Source organism: Teleopsis dalmanni, chromosome 2, assembly GCF_002237135.1.
Source record: "Teleopsis dalmanni isolate 2A chromosome 2, ASM223713v2, whole genome shotgun sequence".
In the NCBI taxonomy this organism is placed as follows: Eukaryota; Metazoa; Arthropoda; class Insecta; order Diptera; family Diopsidae; genus Teleopsis; species Teleopsis dalmanni.
The window spans coordinates 47493871-47516754 of record NC_051847.1 but is presented as its reverse complement, the minus strand read 5'-3'; positions in this window follow the sequence as shown (position 1 = coordinate 47516754).

Here is a 22884-nt window from a genome sequence, read left to right as displayed (position 1 = left end):
ACGAAGAAAAAAAAATACACTCATGTATTTGTGCCAGGAAATAAAGTAAAATTAACGCAAATAAATGCAAAATTATTGTAGCAATAAATTATTCCTGTTTACATACGTTGGATGGGTTGTTGCCTCTACTTATGTGTATGTGTATATAGATGTGTATGAGTGTATAAGTGTATGAGTTTATTATGAATTGAGTGTAAAAATGTGCGCCACTTTGCATAATTGCAAACTCTTAACAACGTCCCACCTAACATAGTATGACTTGAGTAAATTCACATAAACACATAAACAAACTAAATATGAGTGTTTTTTTTTGTTTGCATTTTATGCATTAAAATTCTGTTGCACATATTTGGAAAAATTTCACAAATTTGCATATTTATGTGCAAATGAGTGTTGTCGCTTTGCATATAATTTCCATGCATGCACACATAAATTAATTAGTTGCCTGCTTCACATATTTTTCTTTTTTATTTTAATTTATTTTAAGCTTTTCATTTGATATTATTGATGTTAATCGTATCTTGTAGTAGTACTCTACTACTTATGTTTACAATTATTTGTATAAAATGTACTGCAAGTGATTTAGGTTTCCATGTTTTGTCTACAGAATCAAAACTAAGCAAATAAATAAATATTGTCCACTTTTAGGCGTATGTTTGCATCGCACAGTGTCGCAGAATCAAAATTATATGATCAAAATTAAAATCATTAAAAAAAGTGAAATAAAATTTTTTGTGAATAGAGTTATTGAGATGGGGTTTCTTTTATTCGGTTTTGAGTCTATTACATATACCGGAACTTTTCCAAAATTAGGTCCAAATATGTACATCTTTTTGAATTTCCTTAAAAACTATTACAAGCAGAAAAATGAAATTTGTTTCATTCGTATACTTACTGTATAAATATAATAGGTTCAACTATAATAGATAGAAAAATGAAATTTGGACAATTTGAATTCTTTAAAAATTTAAATAGATAAATAAATAGATAAATAAAATTTGATATACTAGATACTTATACTCTATTACTAAGACTTAAAAACTTTTATTATATTATATTATTTTATTATTCCCCCACAAAAATAAATTTTCATAGAAATTGTTTATTGTTTTTAAAAACCTTTATATTTCTGTTAGGTGATTTAAGTCCATTATATGTACAAAAACATAACTTTGAGCCAAAAATGGGATTGATCTATTTATTTATTCTCGAGTTATTAATATTTTATAAAATTTTTGTAAAATTGTAAAATTTGTAAATTCTTCACTATTTTCAAAGTTTAGGATATTGTTATTCATATTTTATTCATAATTTGACAGGAATGAGTTTTAAGCATGGCACTTGCAGTCCAAACAAATTGTATACAGACTATGAACTAATTAAAAAATTCGAATATTTTCTAAGATCACAGTTGATGAGAACTTAGCAATAATCGAAATAGCGTTATATGCTCAGCTACATTTCAATAAATTTAGTAAATTTTTGTGCTTACCCGTTCTTTCATTGCTATTTAAAACCCTCTAAGTTATTCATAATGTGTAAAAAAAATTTTAATTTTAATAAAAAGCAAAATTTTATAAATGAAAAAATGTAAAAATTTAGTCAATTTCACTATTATCTGTTATACATACAAAATATATTCAAGTTTTTCAAAAAACAACTTTTCTTACTAATAATCAAGTATTAAGAGTTTACAAGAAATCATAAATTGTTTGTCGCACTCTATTTTTTATACTTATGTTAGTTCCCTAAAATCACTGAAAAAATAAGCAAATTATTACCTTCTATAAACCTCCTATATATTAATAAAAAAAAAACTAATATTTAATAAAACAATAACACCCATTATTTTACAAATATGTTATTTGTTACTAATTTCAAGCAAATTGGTTGAAAAGAAATGAAATTTTCACACATTATGTTCAGGCATACGATTTGTAGTATTCCCAAAGTCTACGTGTCTATTGTGATATTGAGTTAGAATCAATATTAAAGGCTTTGGGCTGTAATACTTTAAAAAAAGAACCATCTTAAAAACTATATTTAAAAAAAACAAGTTGTTTTAGTATCTTCATTGGTTCAGAAAGTACCAAATTTTGATAATTTAATTTCAATTCTGCCACACTGTGCGACGCCAGAAAGGTGCCATTTATCATAATTCCGCGCTCTTCTATAATACAATTTTGTTTGGGATTTATTTATATAGAGTGTAACAAATTTTAAAATAATGGTTTTCTTAAACCATCATTTCTCATAAATTTATTTTTATAGTCTTTTAAGTCCTTTCAGTATTTCATTGCCAAAATTTAAGTCTTAAGTATTTAGAATGAAGTTTGGTTAGTCGTGAAAATATAAATGGAAACTTTTAATTAAATATTTGGTACATAAAAATACGATTTAGAAATGATTTTTCATCATTAAATAGTTTTGGAATAAATTTAATCATTATTTTCATAGTCTTTAGATTTAAGTAACATCAGTTGGTAATATAGTTTTAATAAAGAACTGCGATTTTAACAATATCAGTTGGAATTATAACTAAAAAACCTTCAAAAAAAAACAGTTTCAATACAGCACTGCATTGCTGTTCTCTGTTTTAGCAAAATTAAGACAAATATTGAAAAATTAACCGAAATTTGATGGTTTAGTATCTCCATTATTACAAACAAAGTGTTGTACGTAGTGTCCGTTTTTTTATCAAAAATTTAAGCTTTCCACAAAACAAGAAAATACAATAAATTTTAAATTGTCAAAAAAAACAATAATTGTTTCTTACCTAGACCAAGGGATAATGACAAACAATGTTTATCAATTGACGACTAGCAATGTTATCATCACGTCGGATAAGTGGTCAATAACAGGACAATAATTCTATGGAACACATTTTTAACCAGCATTGCTATAAATCCAAAAGGGGCTGTACATGGCAATTTGTTGACCTAATATTAGTCAATTTAATTTTAACTCAATTTAGCTAACGCCTCTTAAGCGTATCTAAGTGGGGCGATAATATTTTGTTTGGATGTGTGATCTATTTTATGATTTTGAAGCACATCAAAGAATACCACTCGCTCACGGTACAGACAGATATAGATAGATTAATATATCACGTCTTCCAAATTGTATTATATTCTGGGTATACTATATTTACCATAAGAACTATCGTCGAAAAAGTATTTTCCGTAGGAAATGTGTTGTTAATAAATTTATTAAATTTTAATAATTAAATTTATTATTAAGCAGGCCATAAAATCAACAATATATATATTCAATGTATCTAAAATAGTAATTAGAACAATTACATCTACATTTACTGCAGTGAACATCTTACTAAAAATATTAGATGTTCATCAAGCCATTTCTAAGAATTTACCGCCTCTTGAATAATTAGAGTTGCATATCATTGTAAGTCTATTTTATTGTCATTATCTATCATGTTGATGTCTATATATACTATTATTTAGGAGTTAATAGCTCGAGGTTTATTAACTTTTAAGTTATTAAAACAATCTAAACAGATAAGGAAGAAGTCAAACAAAGTTCTAATAGTTGAAAATATCTAATGAAAGATATTAGAAATTAGTATTTTATATATTTTTTATATATATTTTTTTTCATGTAAGCTTTTACTAATTATTTATACAAAATTTTTGCAGTCTTATCTACTTTAGTTTGCAACAAAATAAAAAAATTTTGCTATAAAACTATTGTAGAATATAGTGACTTTACTGTAATCATTTATTTTTATAACTGGCTAAAATGTTTTTCTGCAGATTTGCGTTTCAATTTTAAAAGTAAATTTTGGTACCATTCTACGGTAATATTTATATGCAATTCTTGCCAAAAATATTAAATAAAATGCTATGTATTAAAGAAATTTATCTATAAGATTTGTTTCTATCAATGGAGTAGTAAAATAAATTCAATCAACGTACTTGGTTTTTTTTAACAATCAAATGTATACTTGAATCGTGAGGAAATAGAAATCAAATCAAGCTATTTGCTTAACTTATATTTTGTCTGTATATAAAATATATTGATTAATTATTGAATTAATTTTGGAAAATTGAATACTTATTTTCCATATATACCAACTGTACACCTGCAGTAAAGTAATATGAACTCATTTCAACATTATTAATTATAAATATATCGGTTGTAAATGCCCTTAAGCCTAAATACTCCAAATTGATTAATTAATTTAAACTAAAACGTGTTATTTATTTGCATCCTATTTTAATAAGCTTTGGTATAATATTGAGTTTATGAAATTTAAAAATTTCTTATTTTTTTATTCACGTTCAACGGTGCGTATGAGTAACATAATTTATACAATGTTGCACATTTTTATTAAAAAAAATTATACTTTCGAAATAAAATAAATATTTATTATTATTTAACTATTATGTAGTTATTGTTTATATTTCTAGACTCCCAATTAAGTTCTACATTTTTTTGAATAAAATTTTAAATAAAACAAAATATATTCTGAAAAAAATGTTAAATATTTTGGAAACAATTAAAGTTCATGGCTTTGTTGAAAAAAAGATATTTAAATTGAAAGAAGTAACAAATTGATGTTAAAGAAATTATTTAAAATATATTTGTTTAACTTTTATAGAGAATTATTTACGTTCTGAAAATAGCATAAAAGTATTTAATAAATTTTCTCCGGCATTTCAACAAAAATAATATCAATGTGTAAATACAATATCTGTTGCTTAAATGTTTTATATTGAAATTTTAATTTTTTATATTGAAATATATATTTAAATAATATATATTTATTTAAATTGAACTATTTCCGTTGTAAAATTTTAAATATTCGTATAAGTTCTACTGCAAATTTTTCAACTGCAATATGACTTCAAGTAAATCAAGTAAATCAAGTAAAGTAGAAAGAATTCATTTTCGTGATTAAATTTGTTAAAAATACAAGAGAAATCATTTTTGCTTTAGAAGTTATTTTAAATTGATTTATTTTTAACTGCATACCATAATAAAATACCATAGAGTACATAAAATAAACAAAAATTGAAACAAAAATATGAAACTTCCAACTCAATATAAATGAAGTGCTTTCCATATCCTGCAATTTATTGCACAACTTCAGCAATAATATTTTCTTGAGTAGTTTGTATTGCAAGAATATTTTGAAAAAATCTGAGTTGGTTTCGTAGAAAATTTTTTTTTTTTTAAATCATTTTTATTTCAAAAAAGATAGGTATCCTTTCCAGCAAAGCGAATTTTGGATATATACAAAAAAAGCATTTCAACATTTCTTGTATGTTTAAGTATTTAAATTTATTAGTATTTACATTTAATATATTTATTTTGAATAATTAATTAATATGTTCCCATAGTTACTATTATGTATACATATATAAGGGAATAAGTTCAATAACTACGTATGCTTTATAATTGAAACAAAGTAATTATTCATACACTAACGCTTTTTAAAAGTAATTTGTTTAAGGATCTCATCTGTAAATAATCCTTTTTAAGTAAATATATTTAAGATATAATTAATTACACAAAGGTTTTTGTGTAGTATATGTATGGTAAGTAATACATACTTATAAATGGGTTAATAGATACAAAATCTATTAATCTTCATTTGACTTTAACTTTTCGGTATTTGTAACAATAGTCACATTTCATAATATTTCACAAATTAATAATACTACCAAAATAAGAAACGTTAGCACCTTAATTAAGAACATATGTAAATATTTTAATCAGAAAATAATTAAAATTAATAGTATTATACTGTCATCATTATCTAAAATAATGTTATACCACCATCATTATTTAAGGAGTTAAGATTCAATAACAATAATGGAGAGAAATATGGAGAGAAATGTTTAACAGCAAGCTAATACAAAATTTTAATGACTGGCTATATGGTGCTTTGGTCATTCTACTACAGATATTTTTTACCCAGCATTGATTAGAAGTCATGATGACATGTTTTGAGATCAACATTGTAAATCAACTAATAAAACCTCTTCAGTGTGAGTTTCAAGTTCAACCAATTTATCTATAATTAATATGAAGCAGACAAAATTTTGCATATTTTACATACAGAATGGCAGATACTCAAAAAAAACATTGATAAACAAATTATCAATGACCTTTTTGAGATCATGGTATTTCATTTCGAGGTTATTATATCTTATGTTAAGATTTTTCCGAGTTAGTGCACTGGGTACTTTTAGTCTTTCTTTGCTGGGGGTTTATGCAGAGTCCCTCTCTTCTCCTTGACTAATTTTTGTACACCTCACAAGCTTCGCTGATTATTCGATGACTGAACTATGATCTGCATATCGCCCCGTACAGTTGCTCTGCTCTAAGATTAGATAATGCAACATTTGTGCATTTAAACAAGCTTACTATGCAGTATTTCATATAATAAAAAGAAGAAATCAATATTTATATCTTTGACCAAAGTTGCTTTTCAATATTCTTTCTACATTGGCCTTACAGAGTAAACGAAGGTAAAGATATCAAAGTTCCTTGTCTCTATCAAAACAAATTACGGAGAAGTGTCCACTGAATTTAACGAATTTTTCTATGAATAGTAAGTACATAAATAACATTAAATTTCTATTTATAGAACCATAATGTCTAACCAAGTCTAATTAAGAATAAACTAATATATAATAAATTTTCTAACAGTATATCATGAAAAAAACTAAAAAGTTTTTTGTTATAAAATGTGAAAATGTAAAGGTTCTATGCTATTACCACAGAGTTTCAATTTTTGAAAATTAAAATAGACTCAATGAATATGAATTGAATAAAAATCTAACTTAAATTTTAATTTACACTATGAAGTAAATTTCTTTAAAGTAAATGAAGTAAAACTTTTTATTAATAAAACATTAAAATTTAATTTCGATCTCAGCTAACTTCCAAAACAAATGAGGCCATAACAAAATTGAATAAGCTAACTCAAATCATCCCCACATCAATGATTGGTATAATTACTAGATCCAAAAGGCATCAAGCTGTTTAAATAGTGTCAAGTCCCTAAAACAAATACTTTAAAAATAAAATAATTAATATATAATTATTAATATTAATATGAAATTAAATTACCTTAAATACTAAAATGTATGTGTTATTATGGGTTCTTAACCAATAGAGATCATTGCCAATTCTTCGATTTTAGTTCTAGTAACAAAATGTTGAAGCACTATTTTATGAATATCGTAATAGACTGGAGTGTATTGGAAAATACGATATTGATTTTCCTGAGCCATAAATTCAGCTAATAGTTTTATAGATCCATCGGTTTTTTCATATAGATATATATGCCAAAAGCCCTCAGCTAGAGAGGGCGTAGCACATAAAAGCAAATTTGCGAATTGGTAATCCTTTATAGCATTATTAAAAAACTGACCCAGTTCTGTTTCCATAAATATTGTAGTAGGATCAGGTGGAAGAGCTTCAGCCATTTCTACAAAATTTACAACAACCTCTCTCGAGCTGATTTGTGGTACTTAAGTGTAATTTTAAACCGAAATATTAACTTTTATTTTTGTAATGAATTCTACTAATCTTTAAAATTTATTTTATATGAAATTTTTAAATTTAAATTAAAATTATGCATGAATATTTGTATTTTGACATGTGATAAGATGGCTGCTTCCTTTTAAATTATGATGGTGAGTTAATAGTTTTGGCATAGTCAATTCACATATCCATGAACATTAATCTTATGATTAAAATTATTAAAATTATTTAACAAATCCATTTCAATTCCTTACTAATTCATTTATTAAGGATATAAATACCAATGCCTTCTGTTCTGTAATCAGCAAAGATCATCACAACTCCAAAGGCTATGTGATAACTGAAGTCTTAATTTAAGTACATGTACTAATGGATTGATAAAACTTTGAATTCATTTTAAATGAGTTGGAAAAGTCAATAATGAGTTAATTCAATAGAAATTCTTTAAAGAGTATTGAAAAGAAATATTTGTAATTACATATCCCCCAAGATACAGCAAGAATTGTTCAAGCTCAATTAAGATCAGTATATAGCTATTTTCTAAACAGTTGCATGTCACGTATAAACATTCCATACACAAACGACCGTTCCATCGATCTTTGGATCCACGGGTAAATTGCATTGTCGTCATATAGAGAATATATTATGACCAAATCATATTAGTTATATCAATTATCTACTCTTATGGGTATATATTCTCGCAAATATCATTGGATTGGGCACACTATCTGCAGGTCTGTAAAAACAGTGAAGAACACGATCTCACTAGTTTTAGTTAAGAAATGTTCGTGCCATCATTCATCCTTTATCCCTTCTTCTTTGTCTACCTGTAATCAATCATATTCTAACTCATGTGCTTGTGTTACAATTCTGTTCATGTTTTATGCAATATAGATCTGCATGATTAAGATAACAAAGTTAACGATAAAATCCACAAGACGACTTAAAAAAATACTCAATATAAAATATATTACTGAGCAAGTAATCGTTTTAAATTAAAAGTCAAATCTGATGTTTCTTCTTTATAAGAGAAGACTTTATTTTATATTTTTTTCTTAATAATACAAAAAATAAAATTTAATATTATAATTTAAAATAAATCTGCTAGAGTTATATTATACGTTAAGTGTATGGTATTTATCTATCGAAGTTAAAACTACTTCAAGAGATATTTTTGTTATTTTTGTTAAAAATAAAAAGCAATATAAATATACATATGAGTGCTAGTACATTCCATTTTTTAATAAAACATTTTCACTTCACAGTCATTTCATATATTTTATTTGAAGAAATGAAAACAATTGAACTATACTATTTCCATTGCAATTTTTATAGAATAACGGAGGTTCAAATTTAGCACACATGTCTGTCAGAAACTGCAGTGCAGCATCCTTTAATCCTGCAATTTCTTGTTAGAATTTCAAATGAAAAACAATGATTTTTTCATTTGCTCGTTTAGGACTGCCGGCAATTTTTAACCAATAAATCAATTTGACTTTCAAATTAAGTCAAAATAAAATTTAATTAAAAATGCAAAACACTAATGTTTGTATTTGAATTCTTCAAATTTAATATTTTGGAAATGATACATCCTTGCAGTTCAATTTTATTCTAAATGGAAGAACTTTATTTTATTTCTTTGTTACATTTCAAAAATTGCAATATATTCTTTTGGAATTTTTCTTAAAATAATATAATTGGGAAAACAAAATGCGAATATACTGTTATTTACTTATTTAAATAAGTTTACCGAAACATTAAAGCTTTTTTCAATCAAAGTAAAGTTTTTATTTAATTTAGCTTAAATAAATTTAGTATGAATTTAAGGTTTATGCATGACACTCTTGTATTTTTAAGAAAAGTTAAAATAATCTATAAGAAATTAATAATCAAATAAATCAACCAGTTTTAATGTAAAAATACTCTATATTCTAATGAGAAGTGTATCAACGTACCTCTCCGGATCTTTATTGTTAACATAACATTGTCATAGATGGCGCCGAATTAAAGTTGGGTTTGAAATTTACGCAGAAACGAACATACTTAGGATAGCATACTGAGGATTGCTAATGCGTATCAAACCAAAATTATAACACCTAAAGTCACTGCTGCTATCGTATTAGAAAGGCATTTATAAGAAACTTATATTATCCTTCCGATTCTTCTCTAGCCATACTGTAATCGAAACCTTACAATTATTATAGTGTGAGGCTTAGACATAACAATATATCCATTGTCTCAAAAGCAGGACATAATAGTTATAATAATGATTAGGAATTCACATAAAAGGAGCTCATATTACATCTGAAGTCATTCTATTCTGTTGTGCATATTTGATCGAGATTAGTAGACAGATTAGATTAGTAGATTTCCGTTATCTTGAAAGCAACACATAGTGGTTATAATGACAAGTAGGAAAACATAAACATATCAATTACTGATATTGGATTTTTTAATAAAAACCGAGAAGCAATTACGGTCATTAAGCATGGGTTTAACATATATTAAAGCTAAAGTCATCCATCCTGTTTTGCATATCTGAACGATATTAAGGAACGCAATCATGTATCCGTTGTCTTAGTATCAGAACATCAGATAAACCAATTTTTAATGGTACAACCATAAACAATATGATTTTTTATCATAACATTCACATATGAATAAAAAATTGTACTTTTGTGATGTACTGTTCCTTTCCCAAAAAGGTGAAAATAGGTGGCAAGAACATCTCATATTTTTATTATCCTCTGCTGCTATATGACTGATATATATATTTTTATATAGCAACATATTTTGAGGACGCAATCCTGACATAATCCGCTTGCTTTTTAATAATTGAACTTTGAATCACATAATTGCATATCTATAGAATATGGAAAATAGAAAGAAATACTGATAAAACTGTGTGTGTTACAGATAACAATCGTAAATCAACCAGAAGCCTCTATTGAAAATCAACAACACACTTATTAGAACTGTAGATAAAGCAAATTACTTCGAAATAATCACTGGCTCAAAACTAAATTAGAAATACAGGTAAATAAACAGTCAAAAAGAAAAATAATATATAGTTAAGAGTATACACAGTATAAACTTATATTTGCCACTTCATGAAAACATAAAATGTCCATTCAAAATAAAATATCTAACTATAAAATTATAATCCTTTCGGGGATTCTGAAATAATCTGAAATCCTTTCGGGGATTCTTCTGTTTTGCGTACCAACAACGTTAATCGTTGGTATAACAACGGGCTGAAGTGGTATAACTTAAGTTGACTTCACTGGAATGCCTCTATGCTAGCTTGTCTAAATCTTACCTAGTAAAGAACAGAATTATAATTTTTAGAGAACCTTTCCTTAAAATCCCTATAGCACTATATGAAACTGATATCTGTCACGTTAGAAAGGAACTCTTATGATAATGTAACAGATCCATATGCAATCTATCCAACCGGATTTAAATAATTAGTTCAAGAACTCAGATTAAAAATCTTAATGGTAGAAGTGTGTAAAAGACATGAACTGGTAACAGCTCAGATGTACGTGTGATGTCATAATTATGAAAACCACCATCATTTTAGAGTATTTTACTGTTATTGTATTTGTCTCTCCGCTTACCTAACCTAGTTAAATTAAAAGATTTATAAAATGAAATAAAAATTACATGAAATTATAAATAATTATATTATAAATTATATAAATTATAAGTCAAGTCAGTTAGTTAAGGTGCACTGATTCTGAGCTTCATATTTGGCAGGACCCGAGTTCGATTCCTGGTACTTGCAGTCTCAAAAATAATTATTTACGAATAATTAAATATAAGAATTATTTCCAAGACCACTGATGAAGGATATTTAGCAATACTCGAAACAGCTGTATGGTCAGCCAAAAATTCAATTAATTAAAATAATTAAAAAATAAATTTTTGTTGTTGTTTCACTTCTGTTCGAAAACCTCTTTATATAAATTATAAAGAAAATTTTTTATATTATTATTAAATAACTGCAAGGCATCAGGAATTGAAATGAACAACGATACTATTCCATAGTATTTTGCGCTAATGTTTATGTATATGTTTTCATTTTTTTCAATTATAATACTGTTATATCTCAACGATTATCATCATTGAAATATAAGCCTCAAATGAAATGATATATTCTTTAGTGACAGAAGTAAGCAACACAACAAAATACACAGGATACACAGTAATCTCTTTAAATGCCACAATATATCCTCGTTACTCGAATATTTTCCTCTCATTACCATTAACGTTTATGCTATTTTAACTCAGTCGAGAAGACAATTTAAATTTATACAAATTGAGTAAATTAATTAAGAGAATAAAATTCCACATTTAAATGAAGATAAATAAACTTCACTTCAAGAGTTGCAGTCTTTTTTGGAATTAAAGTTGAACATTTTTCTTTATTACGATTATTATTAATGAAAAAAGAAACAGAAAATTTAAATAAAAAAATGAAATGACAGCATATAAATTTTAAGTAGAAGTTTAAGAAAATTTACAAAAGTTGTTGAGTGCATGTCACATACAAAAACTCTTCCTTCCACTTTCCTCTCATTTTCCTGGCTGATTTCCGGATTGGAAAATACAATACAAAGGGGAAAAAATTAATACAATAAAAGTGCAAGAAATAAAAAAGGAGAAAAATCAAAATAAATAAAGAGCAACTTTTCATGTACAAGTGTTTCTGGCGGCTTGTAGATTTTCAAAGTTTCTTTCATTAAGAAAGTTGGAAAAAGTTTTGTGTAAGCAAAAATCCCGAGGAGTATACAATAAGCCGCAAAGATGTATGCACAATGTTAAGGAAATGAGCATTTACTTAACTTATATCTATATATTTATATTTATCCGGTTAATACTTAATTGCACAGAGCATAATTTGTTGAACTCATTCCGAAAATGTTACACGCCCATCCATCCACCCGACACTTAACCCGCATATTAAAATCGAAATATTAATAGCCAAAGGTCTCTAAGGACTCATTTAAGTTAAGAATGGTACGACTGCTGCACACTTCATAGCCTTCCCAGGACATTAATTTTGTGTTCAAGTCGGACTGACCTTGATACATTTTCACAATAATTTAGTTAACTTTTAAAGTTAACTTATAAATTTAATTAGAGAATCCATATAGTTTAAGCTGAAACTAGTTGCTATCCTAATGTAAATTTATACCCACTGAGTATTGAAATTTGATAAGTAATTATCACTGGTAAGTGAGTTATGAATTGTTGAAAGGATTTAGCAAAAGTTATGTGGGGTTAAAAGCAAAAGTTAGGAAATGGATATTTTGAAAATTAATTAAAGTTTATTTAAGTACTAATGAAGATTAAAGGACTATTAAATACAGTATTTTATCAAGAACCATAAATGATGCAGAAATGTTTAAAGTCATCGAGTCAATTTATATGAAGTTAATTACGAAAATGTTGGGATAAAGTAAATATATTGTATATAATTTATTTAAAATTTTTATATCTTCTGTTTAAATAATATATTTCCTACTCAATTTTAATTTGTTTTTCATCTAACTCGTAAACATACTTATTTTTAAGATTTAAAAAAAAAACAATAAAAATTTCTATTCATTGAACTCATCAACTTCAACGTATTATATTCATTGGATACTTCCATCTACTTCTTCAATATTGCTGTCTTCAGCTAACTCTGCTAGATTCTCTGCTAGAATTTTGGGAGACTACTTTTCACTACTTTTTTTATACCAACAAATTCTAAAGAGGTTTGAAACTGGGCTCTAGGTGAAATAATTAATTAGTTTGTTGCCGCATTATCATTATATGAGACTTATGCTTAGAATCAATTCATTGATCAAATATAAATTTTGGTTATTTGCCTTATATGAATCTCAATTTATTTGCAAATGGTCTCTCAATTTAATTTAAATCTCTTTTTGCATTAAAAAAAATTTTTTTATTTATCTTTTCTAATACACTTAAATCAACAATCAATAGGAAACAATAAAATATAACATATATGTTATAATGTATATAAAGCAGTGTGAAAACTATAATGAATTTTGTCGAGGTTGTGGTTCAGAGAATAAGAAAGTAACTGTGCTCCATCTTATGTAACAGTGCCCACCTTTAGTAAAGAGAATATCTAAAATTTTTGGGGTCTCTTTTCTTACCGATCTGAGTACGCTGTCATTCTGCAAAATTAGGGACTCTGCCAATTTCATAGAACCGAAAGGTTTATCTTGATTAATCTTTACTTAATTAGGGAGTCATTGCCTATCGACGTTGGTCATATACTGATCTTTAGTCTATGTGTGAACACCACAATGGGTTCATCTCATTTCAATAAAATTATTTCTGGATTAAGCGACTTTTAAATATTAAAACGTTAAAGGACTATTAGCACAGTCTTATGATCAAAAGTCAGACTTTTTGAAAATTTATCATGACATTATGTTAGTTTTGTTTTAAAGATAAATGGGGTTTCAAACATAAAAAGTTATCTCTAATATTTAGTGGAACAAATAAAATGAAATTCGTATTTATGTACGATATTATTTAAATTTTTTTCAAAAAATCAAAGGATTTTTATATCCTATTAACGAGACGAACATTAAAGTAAAATAGATAATAATTTCGATTCAAAATCTGTTTTGTATAAATTTTTTATGTATTAATAAAATGATTTCTTGACTTTTACAGTCTTTTCAGATATCATCATATATTCAACATTAGTGCTTGTGGCATTAATTATGAATAGATGTATAACAATCTATTAGTTTGGTTTTTGCATCATATAATTGCAAGTGTCTGGAATAGAACTGTGTAATATTTGAACAGTGGACTCAACTGTTAACACATACAGCAAATGTTTGTCTACTGTAGACTTACACTTAATAATTGTCTCAATGTTTGTCTAAATGTTTGTCTACTGTAGACTTACACTTAGTAATTGTCTCAATAATATGTTTTCTTATAATACATAAAATTATTTTAGATTGCAGATTTATTTGAGTTACTTTACCTTTTAAATGCTTTTATATATTATCCATTTTAACATAAAAGGTGACAAATGTAAAGACTCATAAAATATTCATTAAAAATTAAATAATATTCTCGACGTCAAAAAGGCGAGAGAGCTTTAAATATTGAATAGTATTAAAACACTTAATAAATATGCATAAATTTCTTTAAAAAATATCTACAAAAGTATATAAAAATGTCTTTGATGTAAAATTTCAATGATTTCACCTTTCAATTTATATTCCATAATACTCCATATAACATAAAAGGTGATGAATACGAACATACATTAAATATTCATTTATAGTGTTAAACTATAGCCCTCAATAAGGCGAGAGGTCTTCAAATATTGAATAGTTTTAAAAAACAATAAAAAATTTATTACAATTTTATGGGTATTTTATAGTTAAAAATATTGAAACTATTGATTCATATGTGAACCCAAAAATACAAATCCTAATAGATTAGCTAAAGTTAAAGAGAAAAATATATCACTGCGAATATTACAAAATGTGTGTTGCGTAAAATATTTTCTTTTATATTTTTGCCAAATTATTTTAAAATAAAATATATAAAATTAAATATTTAAAGCCATCTTAAAAATATATCTATTACATTTTTTCTCATTCTATAAATATTAATTTTATTTAAAATTTTTTTAAGATATTTAACTAATAATTCATTGTTGGTTGAAACTTAAAAATCCCTAAAGCATTTTAATGTTTCTGAAACAACGAAGAAGCAAATCCTTTTGACATTCCATCTGACAGTTAACAACAGTTTCGGATATTTTGTTTATGAAATATCCTGTTAAACTCGAACCGCATTCAATCAATCAAATAGAAAAACCAAGAATTCAGTTTAGTTTTGATTAATCAAAAACGTGCTTGTCAGTTATTTGAAATTATTTGCAAAAGACACGCAGGCAATTTCAGATATTCGAAATTATATTGCCCAATGGGGCAGTAAAAATGATTGCGTTTTTAAATAGTAAAGATTTTGATATGTGGGCATAAAAATTATATAAAATTTTTATGGCACTTTCAGATAGAAAATAAAAAATGTCACGCCTCAAACATTTATGAATGTTGCCAAAAACTATAATAACTTCGTAAATAATTTTGGGAAAATTCGATGATCGATACTATAAGCAATGAAGTGGATTTTTTGGTTAAGATATAATTAATATATATTGTCATGTCAATAATATATATTATCAATTATGAGCAATTACAATCAATTGTTAAAAAGTTCAATTGTATTCTATTCTATATTCCCTGATAATAATCTATAACATAATATAATCTATAACAATCTATAATAATAATTTATAATAATAATTAAATTTATGCGTTAAAAAATCAAATATCAAAATAGTCCCAAAGCTGTAGTGAGGATTATATAAAGTCCAAACTTTTGAAAACTCCATGTTATATTAACAAAAAATATATAGTTTTTTGACTTTCTGGCAAGTTCTCTGTAAAAAAATGAATTGAAGAATTTTTCCTATATGGGAATTGAAAGGTTTTATAAGTGAGAGAAATAGGAATGATTAATGAATAATTTAAAGTAACTAATAATCTCAATTTTAAAAATCTCAATAATCTCAGTTGTTCATGAGACATCAATTATCATTACCGGTGAAATTGAATATGCCGCACAATTATAGTTTATATTAAGCATTTACTTTCTTTCGTCAAAACAGACACTTAAAACTAATTTAATTTATAAGTACTTCATTAAACTCTATTTCGTCAAATCCGATTACAACACTGATTTGCTCTTCAAATTGGAATACAATGTTAATATTCACAACTCACTAATCGAAAGAACTCAATCACATTTATTATGAGTTCCCTTAAATGCATTTTCTTATTATGTTACATGCAGAACAAACTATATGAATAATCACCATCAAAATTAAAAACTAGTCATCTCATCAATGCCATAAAAACATGACATATAAACATGTATCCTAGCACCCAATTACTACCTTTCCCTATAGATGATTTAAGGTTATGCCTCGAGCAATACTGCATAATTCAATTAGGGCTTTCGATTAACTTCTACTTCCGTTAGTTGAAAATTAATGTGTTTTAAGTTTTCAGTCTAGTTTTAAAACAGCCCGTGAGCATTATTGTATCTTTTTTAATATTTTGTAACTAAGTTTTTGATTTAAGTGAAATGAACTAAAAGTTTTACATGTATAAAATAAGGTATCTCAAATACTTTAAAGACATTTTTTAAGTTGCACTAAATATTTAAAACTATAAGTAATTACTTATTCATATTCATAATGTAATGAACTTTGGAGTAGTAAGTCTAACAGTTACCAAAACTTGGTCTTTAATATAAAAAATATGCAAATATCCAAGGTTTGATTTTCATTTAAAGTTAACTTCATATAATATCTCTTCTTGAATACAGTGCTAAAAATAATACATTATGAATAAGTTTTTGTTCACTAAATCAACATATATACTAAAACTTATAACGAGATTTAAAACATTAACAAATGGAAAGATAACGTAAACAACAACTTCTGAAATGAAACCCCCAACGATAGTGTAAATCCTTTGTGAACTGACTTTCGAAAGGTCGATAACTAAAGCTCCTAATGTAAACATGGTTTTAGTGTACTTATTGTGATTCATTCAACATAAATTTTTATAGAAAGTATTTTTGCTCTATTTTAAATTCTAAATATAGCAAGCTTTGGAATTTTTTTCAAATTTAATTTATAATTTTAAGATGAGAAAAAATTATTAAAATTTTTTTAACAAGTTCAACGTTAAATCAAATCACAACAATTTCATATACAATCCGAAAATTAAATATTTTAGTAGGTTTATTTTCGCATACATACATACAAAGTAAGCTGGGACCCAAGTAAGTTACTAAGAGTAAGAGAACATTGCACCGGGAGTACTATACCTTATATTCATGTAAACAATCAGGTCAGCTTTACTTTCATTAAAAATACACATAAATACATATAGAAACAAACTTCATTGAAGTGAATGCTGAAGTATTGTTCCGAATTGTTATTTATTAATGATAACAATAAAGATTTACTTCTTCAAGTTGATATTAACGCCTCTATTACATCTATTACATATTTTTTTAAGCCGGATTGTTATTTTGAATTGAATTAATTATTATGTGTATATAATTTAGATTCATCCACATTACTCATTGTTATAGGAGAGTACTTTTCTATAGCTTGACGGATTGTTCTTTGGGAAGGATGAAAGCCCTGTTATCTGAATTCCACGGGATTGATTTAGTCTACATTCTTTTAGTTCTAGCGAAGAATGTAGAATGGCTAAAAATCGCTGATTATGGTATATGGAAATTATTTGATGGACTGTCATTCCAACTAACAAACCAACTATCATCAAATTAATATAATTTTTAACTTAATAAAGTATCCCTTTATTCTGCATCACCGAAGTTATTTTGCAAATTTAACCTAATTCTATCTTAAGGGTTATTGCGAGAAATGTGTAATAAAACGGCGAAAAATCGCTGATTAAGGTACATTTGGCCTGTCATAACCAACCGAATTAATGTAATTTTTAACTTAATAAAGTATGTTATATCTGTATTCTACGTAACCGAAGTTCTTTTACAAATTTAACATATTTGACTACATATCTGCATTATATTTAAATTTGAGCTTCCAGAGACTTCCATTCTCAATCTATTTAAACTAATCTAATTTTTAATTAAATTAATTAACGGTTTTAGGTTGATTTAGTATAATTTTTTTTTTCACTAGACATCTGAGTTGCTGGCAATGACTGCTTTAAGTTCAAAAATTAAGAAGTATAAAAAATTTTATATTAACACATACGAATTTTATGTTTTCAATAAACTTACTAAAAAGTTCATTTTAGACTTTATAACATTTTATCTTATAAACAGACATATACTTTTGCGACCTAAATTCTTTGAAAACACAAATACGTAAAATAATTACGTTAGAATATACGTTAAAATAATTAATTAAATAAATTAAACAAAAGTCGTTGAAATGAACCTTTTCTCCCTTAATGTCATATATTTCATTTGGCTGGACTCCTAAAAACCTTTTCAAAATTCAAAAATCTATTCGGAAAATATAAGGATTAATTACTCTCATTTATCTCGAGATTTTTCCAACTTTATATACCTTTTATGCATATTATGTGTACAAGTTCTATTACAGGAACTATTTATTTATGTCTTAAATAAATATATTTATAATATTTATAATGTTGTCACATTATATTGAATTTATGACAACAATGAATAAAATATATTTGAAATGTATAATATTCAAAAGTGATTATTTTAGAGATTTAAATAATATTCCATCTTGCCACAAACCTGACTCAAAGTATATTAACTTAAATGTCTATTGCAAAAGCTGGTATACTTATCATTATTTTTGATAAGGGTTTAACTGATAATTTTCTTCGAAAAACGATTACAATATAAAGAAAATATATTAAAATGATTGACAAGTAATAGCTTAGTATGGGAATAAATTATTAATTACACATGAAAAACTATTATATTCAGATTCGTAAGGGACCCAATAAAGTAGGATTTATTGGGGTGGTTCAACCTTTTAGTGATGCAATTAAATTATTTACTAAGGAACAAACTTATACATTAATATCAAATTATATTTGTTATTATTATTTTCCAATTTCTTTATTATTTTTAACATTATTAGTATAAATATGTATAATAAATAAACATTTTCGTTGAAACTTTTAGAAATTTTCAAATAAATGCATAATAATTTATATTATTTAAAATTAAAGGTAAGTTATGATAAAATTATTATAAAACAGAAATATTTCTAAAATATTAAAATAACTTTTTAAACAATTTTCAAAAAATATTGGTTTTCCAACAATTTAAAAATAATAACTTTAGTTGAGTGGAAATTTACTTCATTTACTTTTAATTAAAAACTTATGAATTTTAACACATTGACTGTTAGTTACATGTAATGTTACTACAAGATATAAACGCCAGCTCATGTCATGTAAAAGTTTTGAAAACATCCTTTTTATATCCGAAACCAAACAAAATAACAAGGCAAACATTTTAAACATTTTAATTTAATGTTTTATCAAAAGTCTGTTGTGCTGTCATGTTATAAATGAAATTAGTGCCAACTTTGTTATTTGCAATATAGAATTTTTAATTATTTTTTATTAAATTATTTTTTAATTATAAAACTGAAAATTCCGGAAATCGGAAATTCTTAACACCGAGACACATGTACAATTAAACATGTCCAAGTAGAACGAAGGCACACCTTCTGTGCTAACATTTTTAATGGAATTTATGATTTTATCACAGCACAGGAAAATTATGTCCTGCAGTGAAATTACAGATTGCAAACTAAAAGTTGAAACTTTGAGAAATTTTCAAATAAATAAATATTAATTTATTTTATTTAAAAGAAACTTGTGAACGAACCCAAAAACTTTAAAATTTTATATTTTTTGTTAAAATAACAGATTTTAAAATTTTCAAATCAAATAGTTTTAACCTTTAAGCAGTTAAACTAATATTTATTTAGTTACACATTAAAGTAAACTAAAATCGTAATATAAATATTTTTTATTTTTTTGGAAAACAAACTTTCGTTTAAAATTAAAACTACGATTTATAATAATAATATATATAAAAAGGAGGCACACATATCTATTTACCACTTAAAACATTGCATTCCCAATGATTATAAATTTTAGTTGAAGTTGCTAATTCATTTGTATCCCACAGGATATGGTTGTGCGAAGGATTACTTGAAGCACCGACATTCACAAATATTCACACATAAGTGCACAAAATTTTTCAAATCCAATCCGAAAGTTTGCAGTAGAGTTTTTGGTTGGGTAGCACTTTGGAAAAAAAACCCACTCTCCAGTGCACAAATAACTTTTATAACTCAATTTTTTATATTTTTCAAATATTTTTTTTTATCTTTTGAAGCAATTTAAACATTAAAGTTGCAATGAAAAACTTTCCATTGTATGTAAAGAAATTGGCCGCATATGAATGCTTTTTACATATTAGCGAGATTTAAAAAAAATTTATTCAAATACTTGACTTATATCTTAACGAGTTGCTTACATAAACAAACTACAAATTTTATTTTATTTTATTTTTATTTTATATTTATTTTATATTTATTTTATTTTATATTTTTTGGAACAGTAAATATTTCACACCCACAAAATTTTTGGCTTAAATTTTTTTTTTTTTTTAAACCGTTTTAAGTAAATTTTTTATACAAGACTTAGTGCCTCAGTTGGATTAAAGCCAACAAGTTTTTCCTCATGTGACTAAAGTAGGCGTTATGTATTTTTCCCGCTAACGAACTACACCGACGAAAGGATAAACGTTAACTGTTTCCAGCTTAAGTTGCAAAAATCTTTCTGGCAGTCACAACCTACACGAACGACGCCAGGATTCGTTTTGGCGTTTATTAAACAATTTTTATGAATGAAAACATTGAATAATTGGAAAATGAAACATAGTCCTTTGGCTTTGGAACAGTACCAGCGCACTGATACCGTATAACAGTTTACCTCACACAACTGAGAGAGTAAGAATATGTTGTGCTCTTCTCGTTTATTAGAACTTCACACCAACAAGTGATAAGCGCATTATATTTACTGATAAGAAAATTAGTTGTGTAAGGTCATGAACACTAAATAAATCGGACAGGATTGCAGATTGTTTTTGCGCGAAAATTATTTCGGGATGAAGTCGTTGAATATACAATAAAAAAAATGTAGAAAATTCTAATAAGATTTTATTTAAAATATATTTTTTTTTTATTTAAAAAAAAAATATTTCATACCCAAAATCAAATAATGTCGGATAATCAGTAAATAGCCAATTCGCTGTATATGAATCATCCACCGATAAAAATTTTATTATATTTTAATAAGATTTTGTTTATAATATTTTTATTTTTTATTTCAAAAAAAAATATTCCATATTACTTCATATTCCATATTACTCCATATTCCATATTAATACCAAATAATGTCAGGTAATCAGCAAATAGCCAATTCGCCCTATACGAATCAATTCCACCGATGAAAATTTTAATATATTTTAATAAGATTTTATTTAAAATATTCTAATTTTTTATTTCAAAAAAAAAATATTCCATATTACTGCAAATTCCATATTAATACCAAATAATGTGAGGTAATCAGCAAATAGCCAATTCGCCCTATACTAATCATTTCCACCGATGAAAATTTTAATATATTTTAATAAGATTTTATTTAAAATATTCTCATGTTTTATTTCAAAAAAAAAATATTCCATATTACTGCATATTCCATATTCCATATTAATACCAAATTCGCTGTATACGAATCATCCGCTGAACAATATTGTATTTATATTTACTAGAAGATATCCTAACATTTCAAGAAATGTTTCATTAAAATGAAAGAAAATTCTTGCGAAATAAGCTTACTTTGTCAATAAATCGTACATTCCATCTCCCACGAATTTTCCGAATAACTCCCGGAAAATATACGACTACTCTAGAACATCTTCTTCTAAATGGGTTAAATGTTCTTTGTACAATGGATAATAGCAGGTCAAAAAAAAATTTGAAAAGTATAGATTAATATGTAGTACTGCTGGTTAAAATAAAATTGAACCCATAACTCTTACTTAGAAGCAAACTATTTAACAAGGTTTCAAACTTCCCCATTTTGATTGGAAAATATACTGTTACCCCAAGGACTGTTTTTTTAAATACAAAATATTCTTAAGAATGTGTAATAAACTATTCCATACCTAGTAAATAAATCATACCCCGAATGCCGAATAGTATTGCTTTAATAACTACAAAAAAAAAATATATGCTAATACACTAAGGGGTATTTTGTCAAATAGGATGAATATACTCGAATTCTCTTTCTTTTATATCACTACCGTGGCTTACAGATGGAAGTTAAACTTATTTGAGATGCATAGATTACTAAAATAAATATTCGTAATATCATACGAACAACAAAGACGTTAGAGAACAAGGATAATATTGGAAAGTCAAACTAATCCAAACTCCTTAATCTCATTCCAGTTAACATCTAAAATATTTCTGAACAAGATATCGAACAATGGGAAAGATGTGGATATCTGGATATTGTCATTATCTTTCCTGTATTCCCGGTTACAGATACAACGCAGAGAGTTGCCATGTGAATGAAATAATTGAACTAAATCTCATAAAAACTTATTCTGGGTATCTGAAAGATCTGGTATATGGCTAGCATTTTTAAGCAGTTGTTGATAACCTTCTCTTTT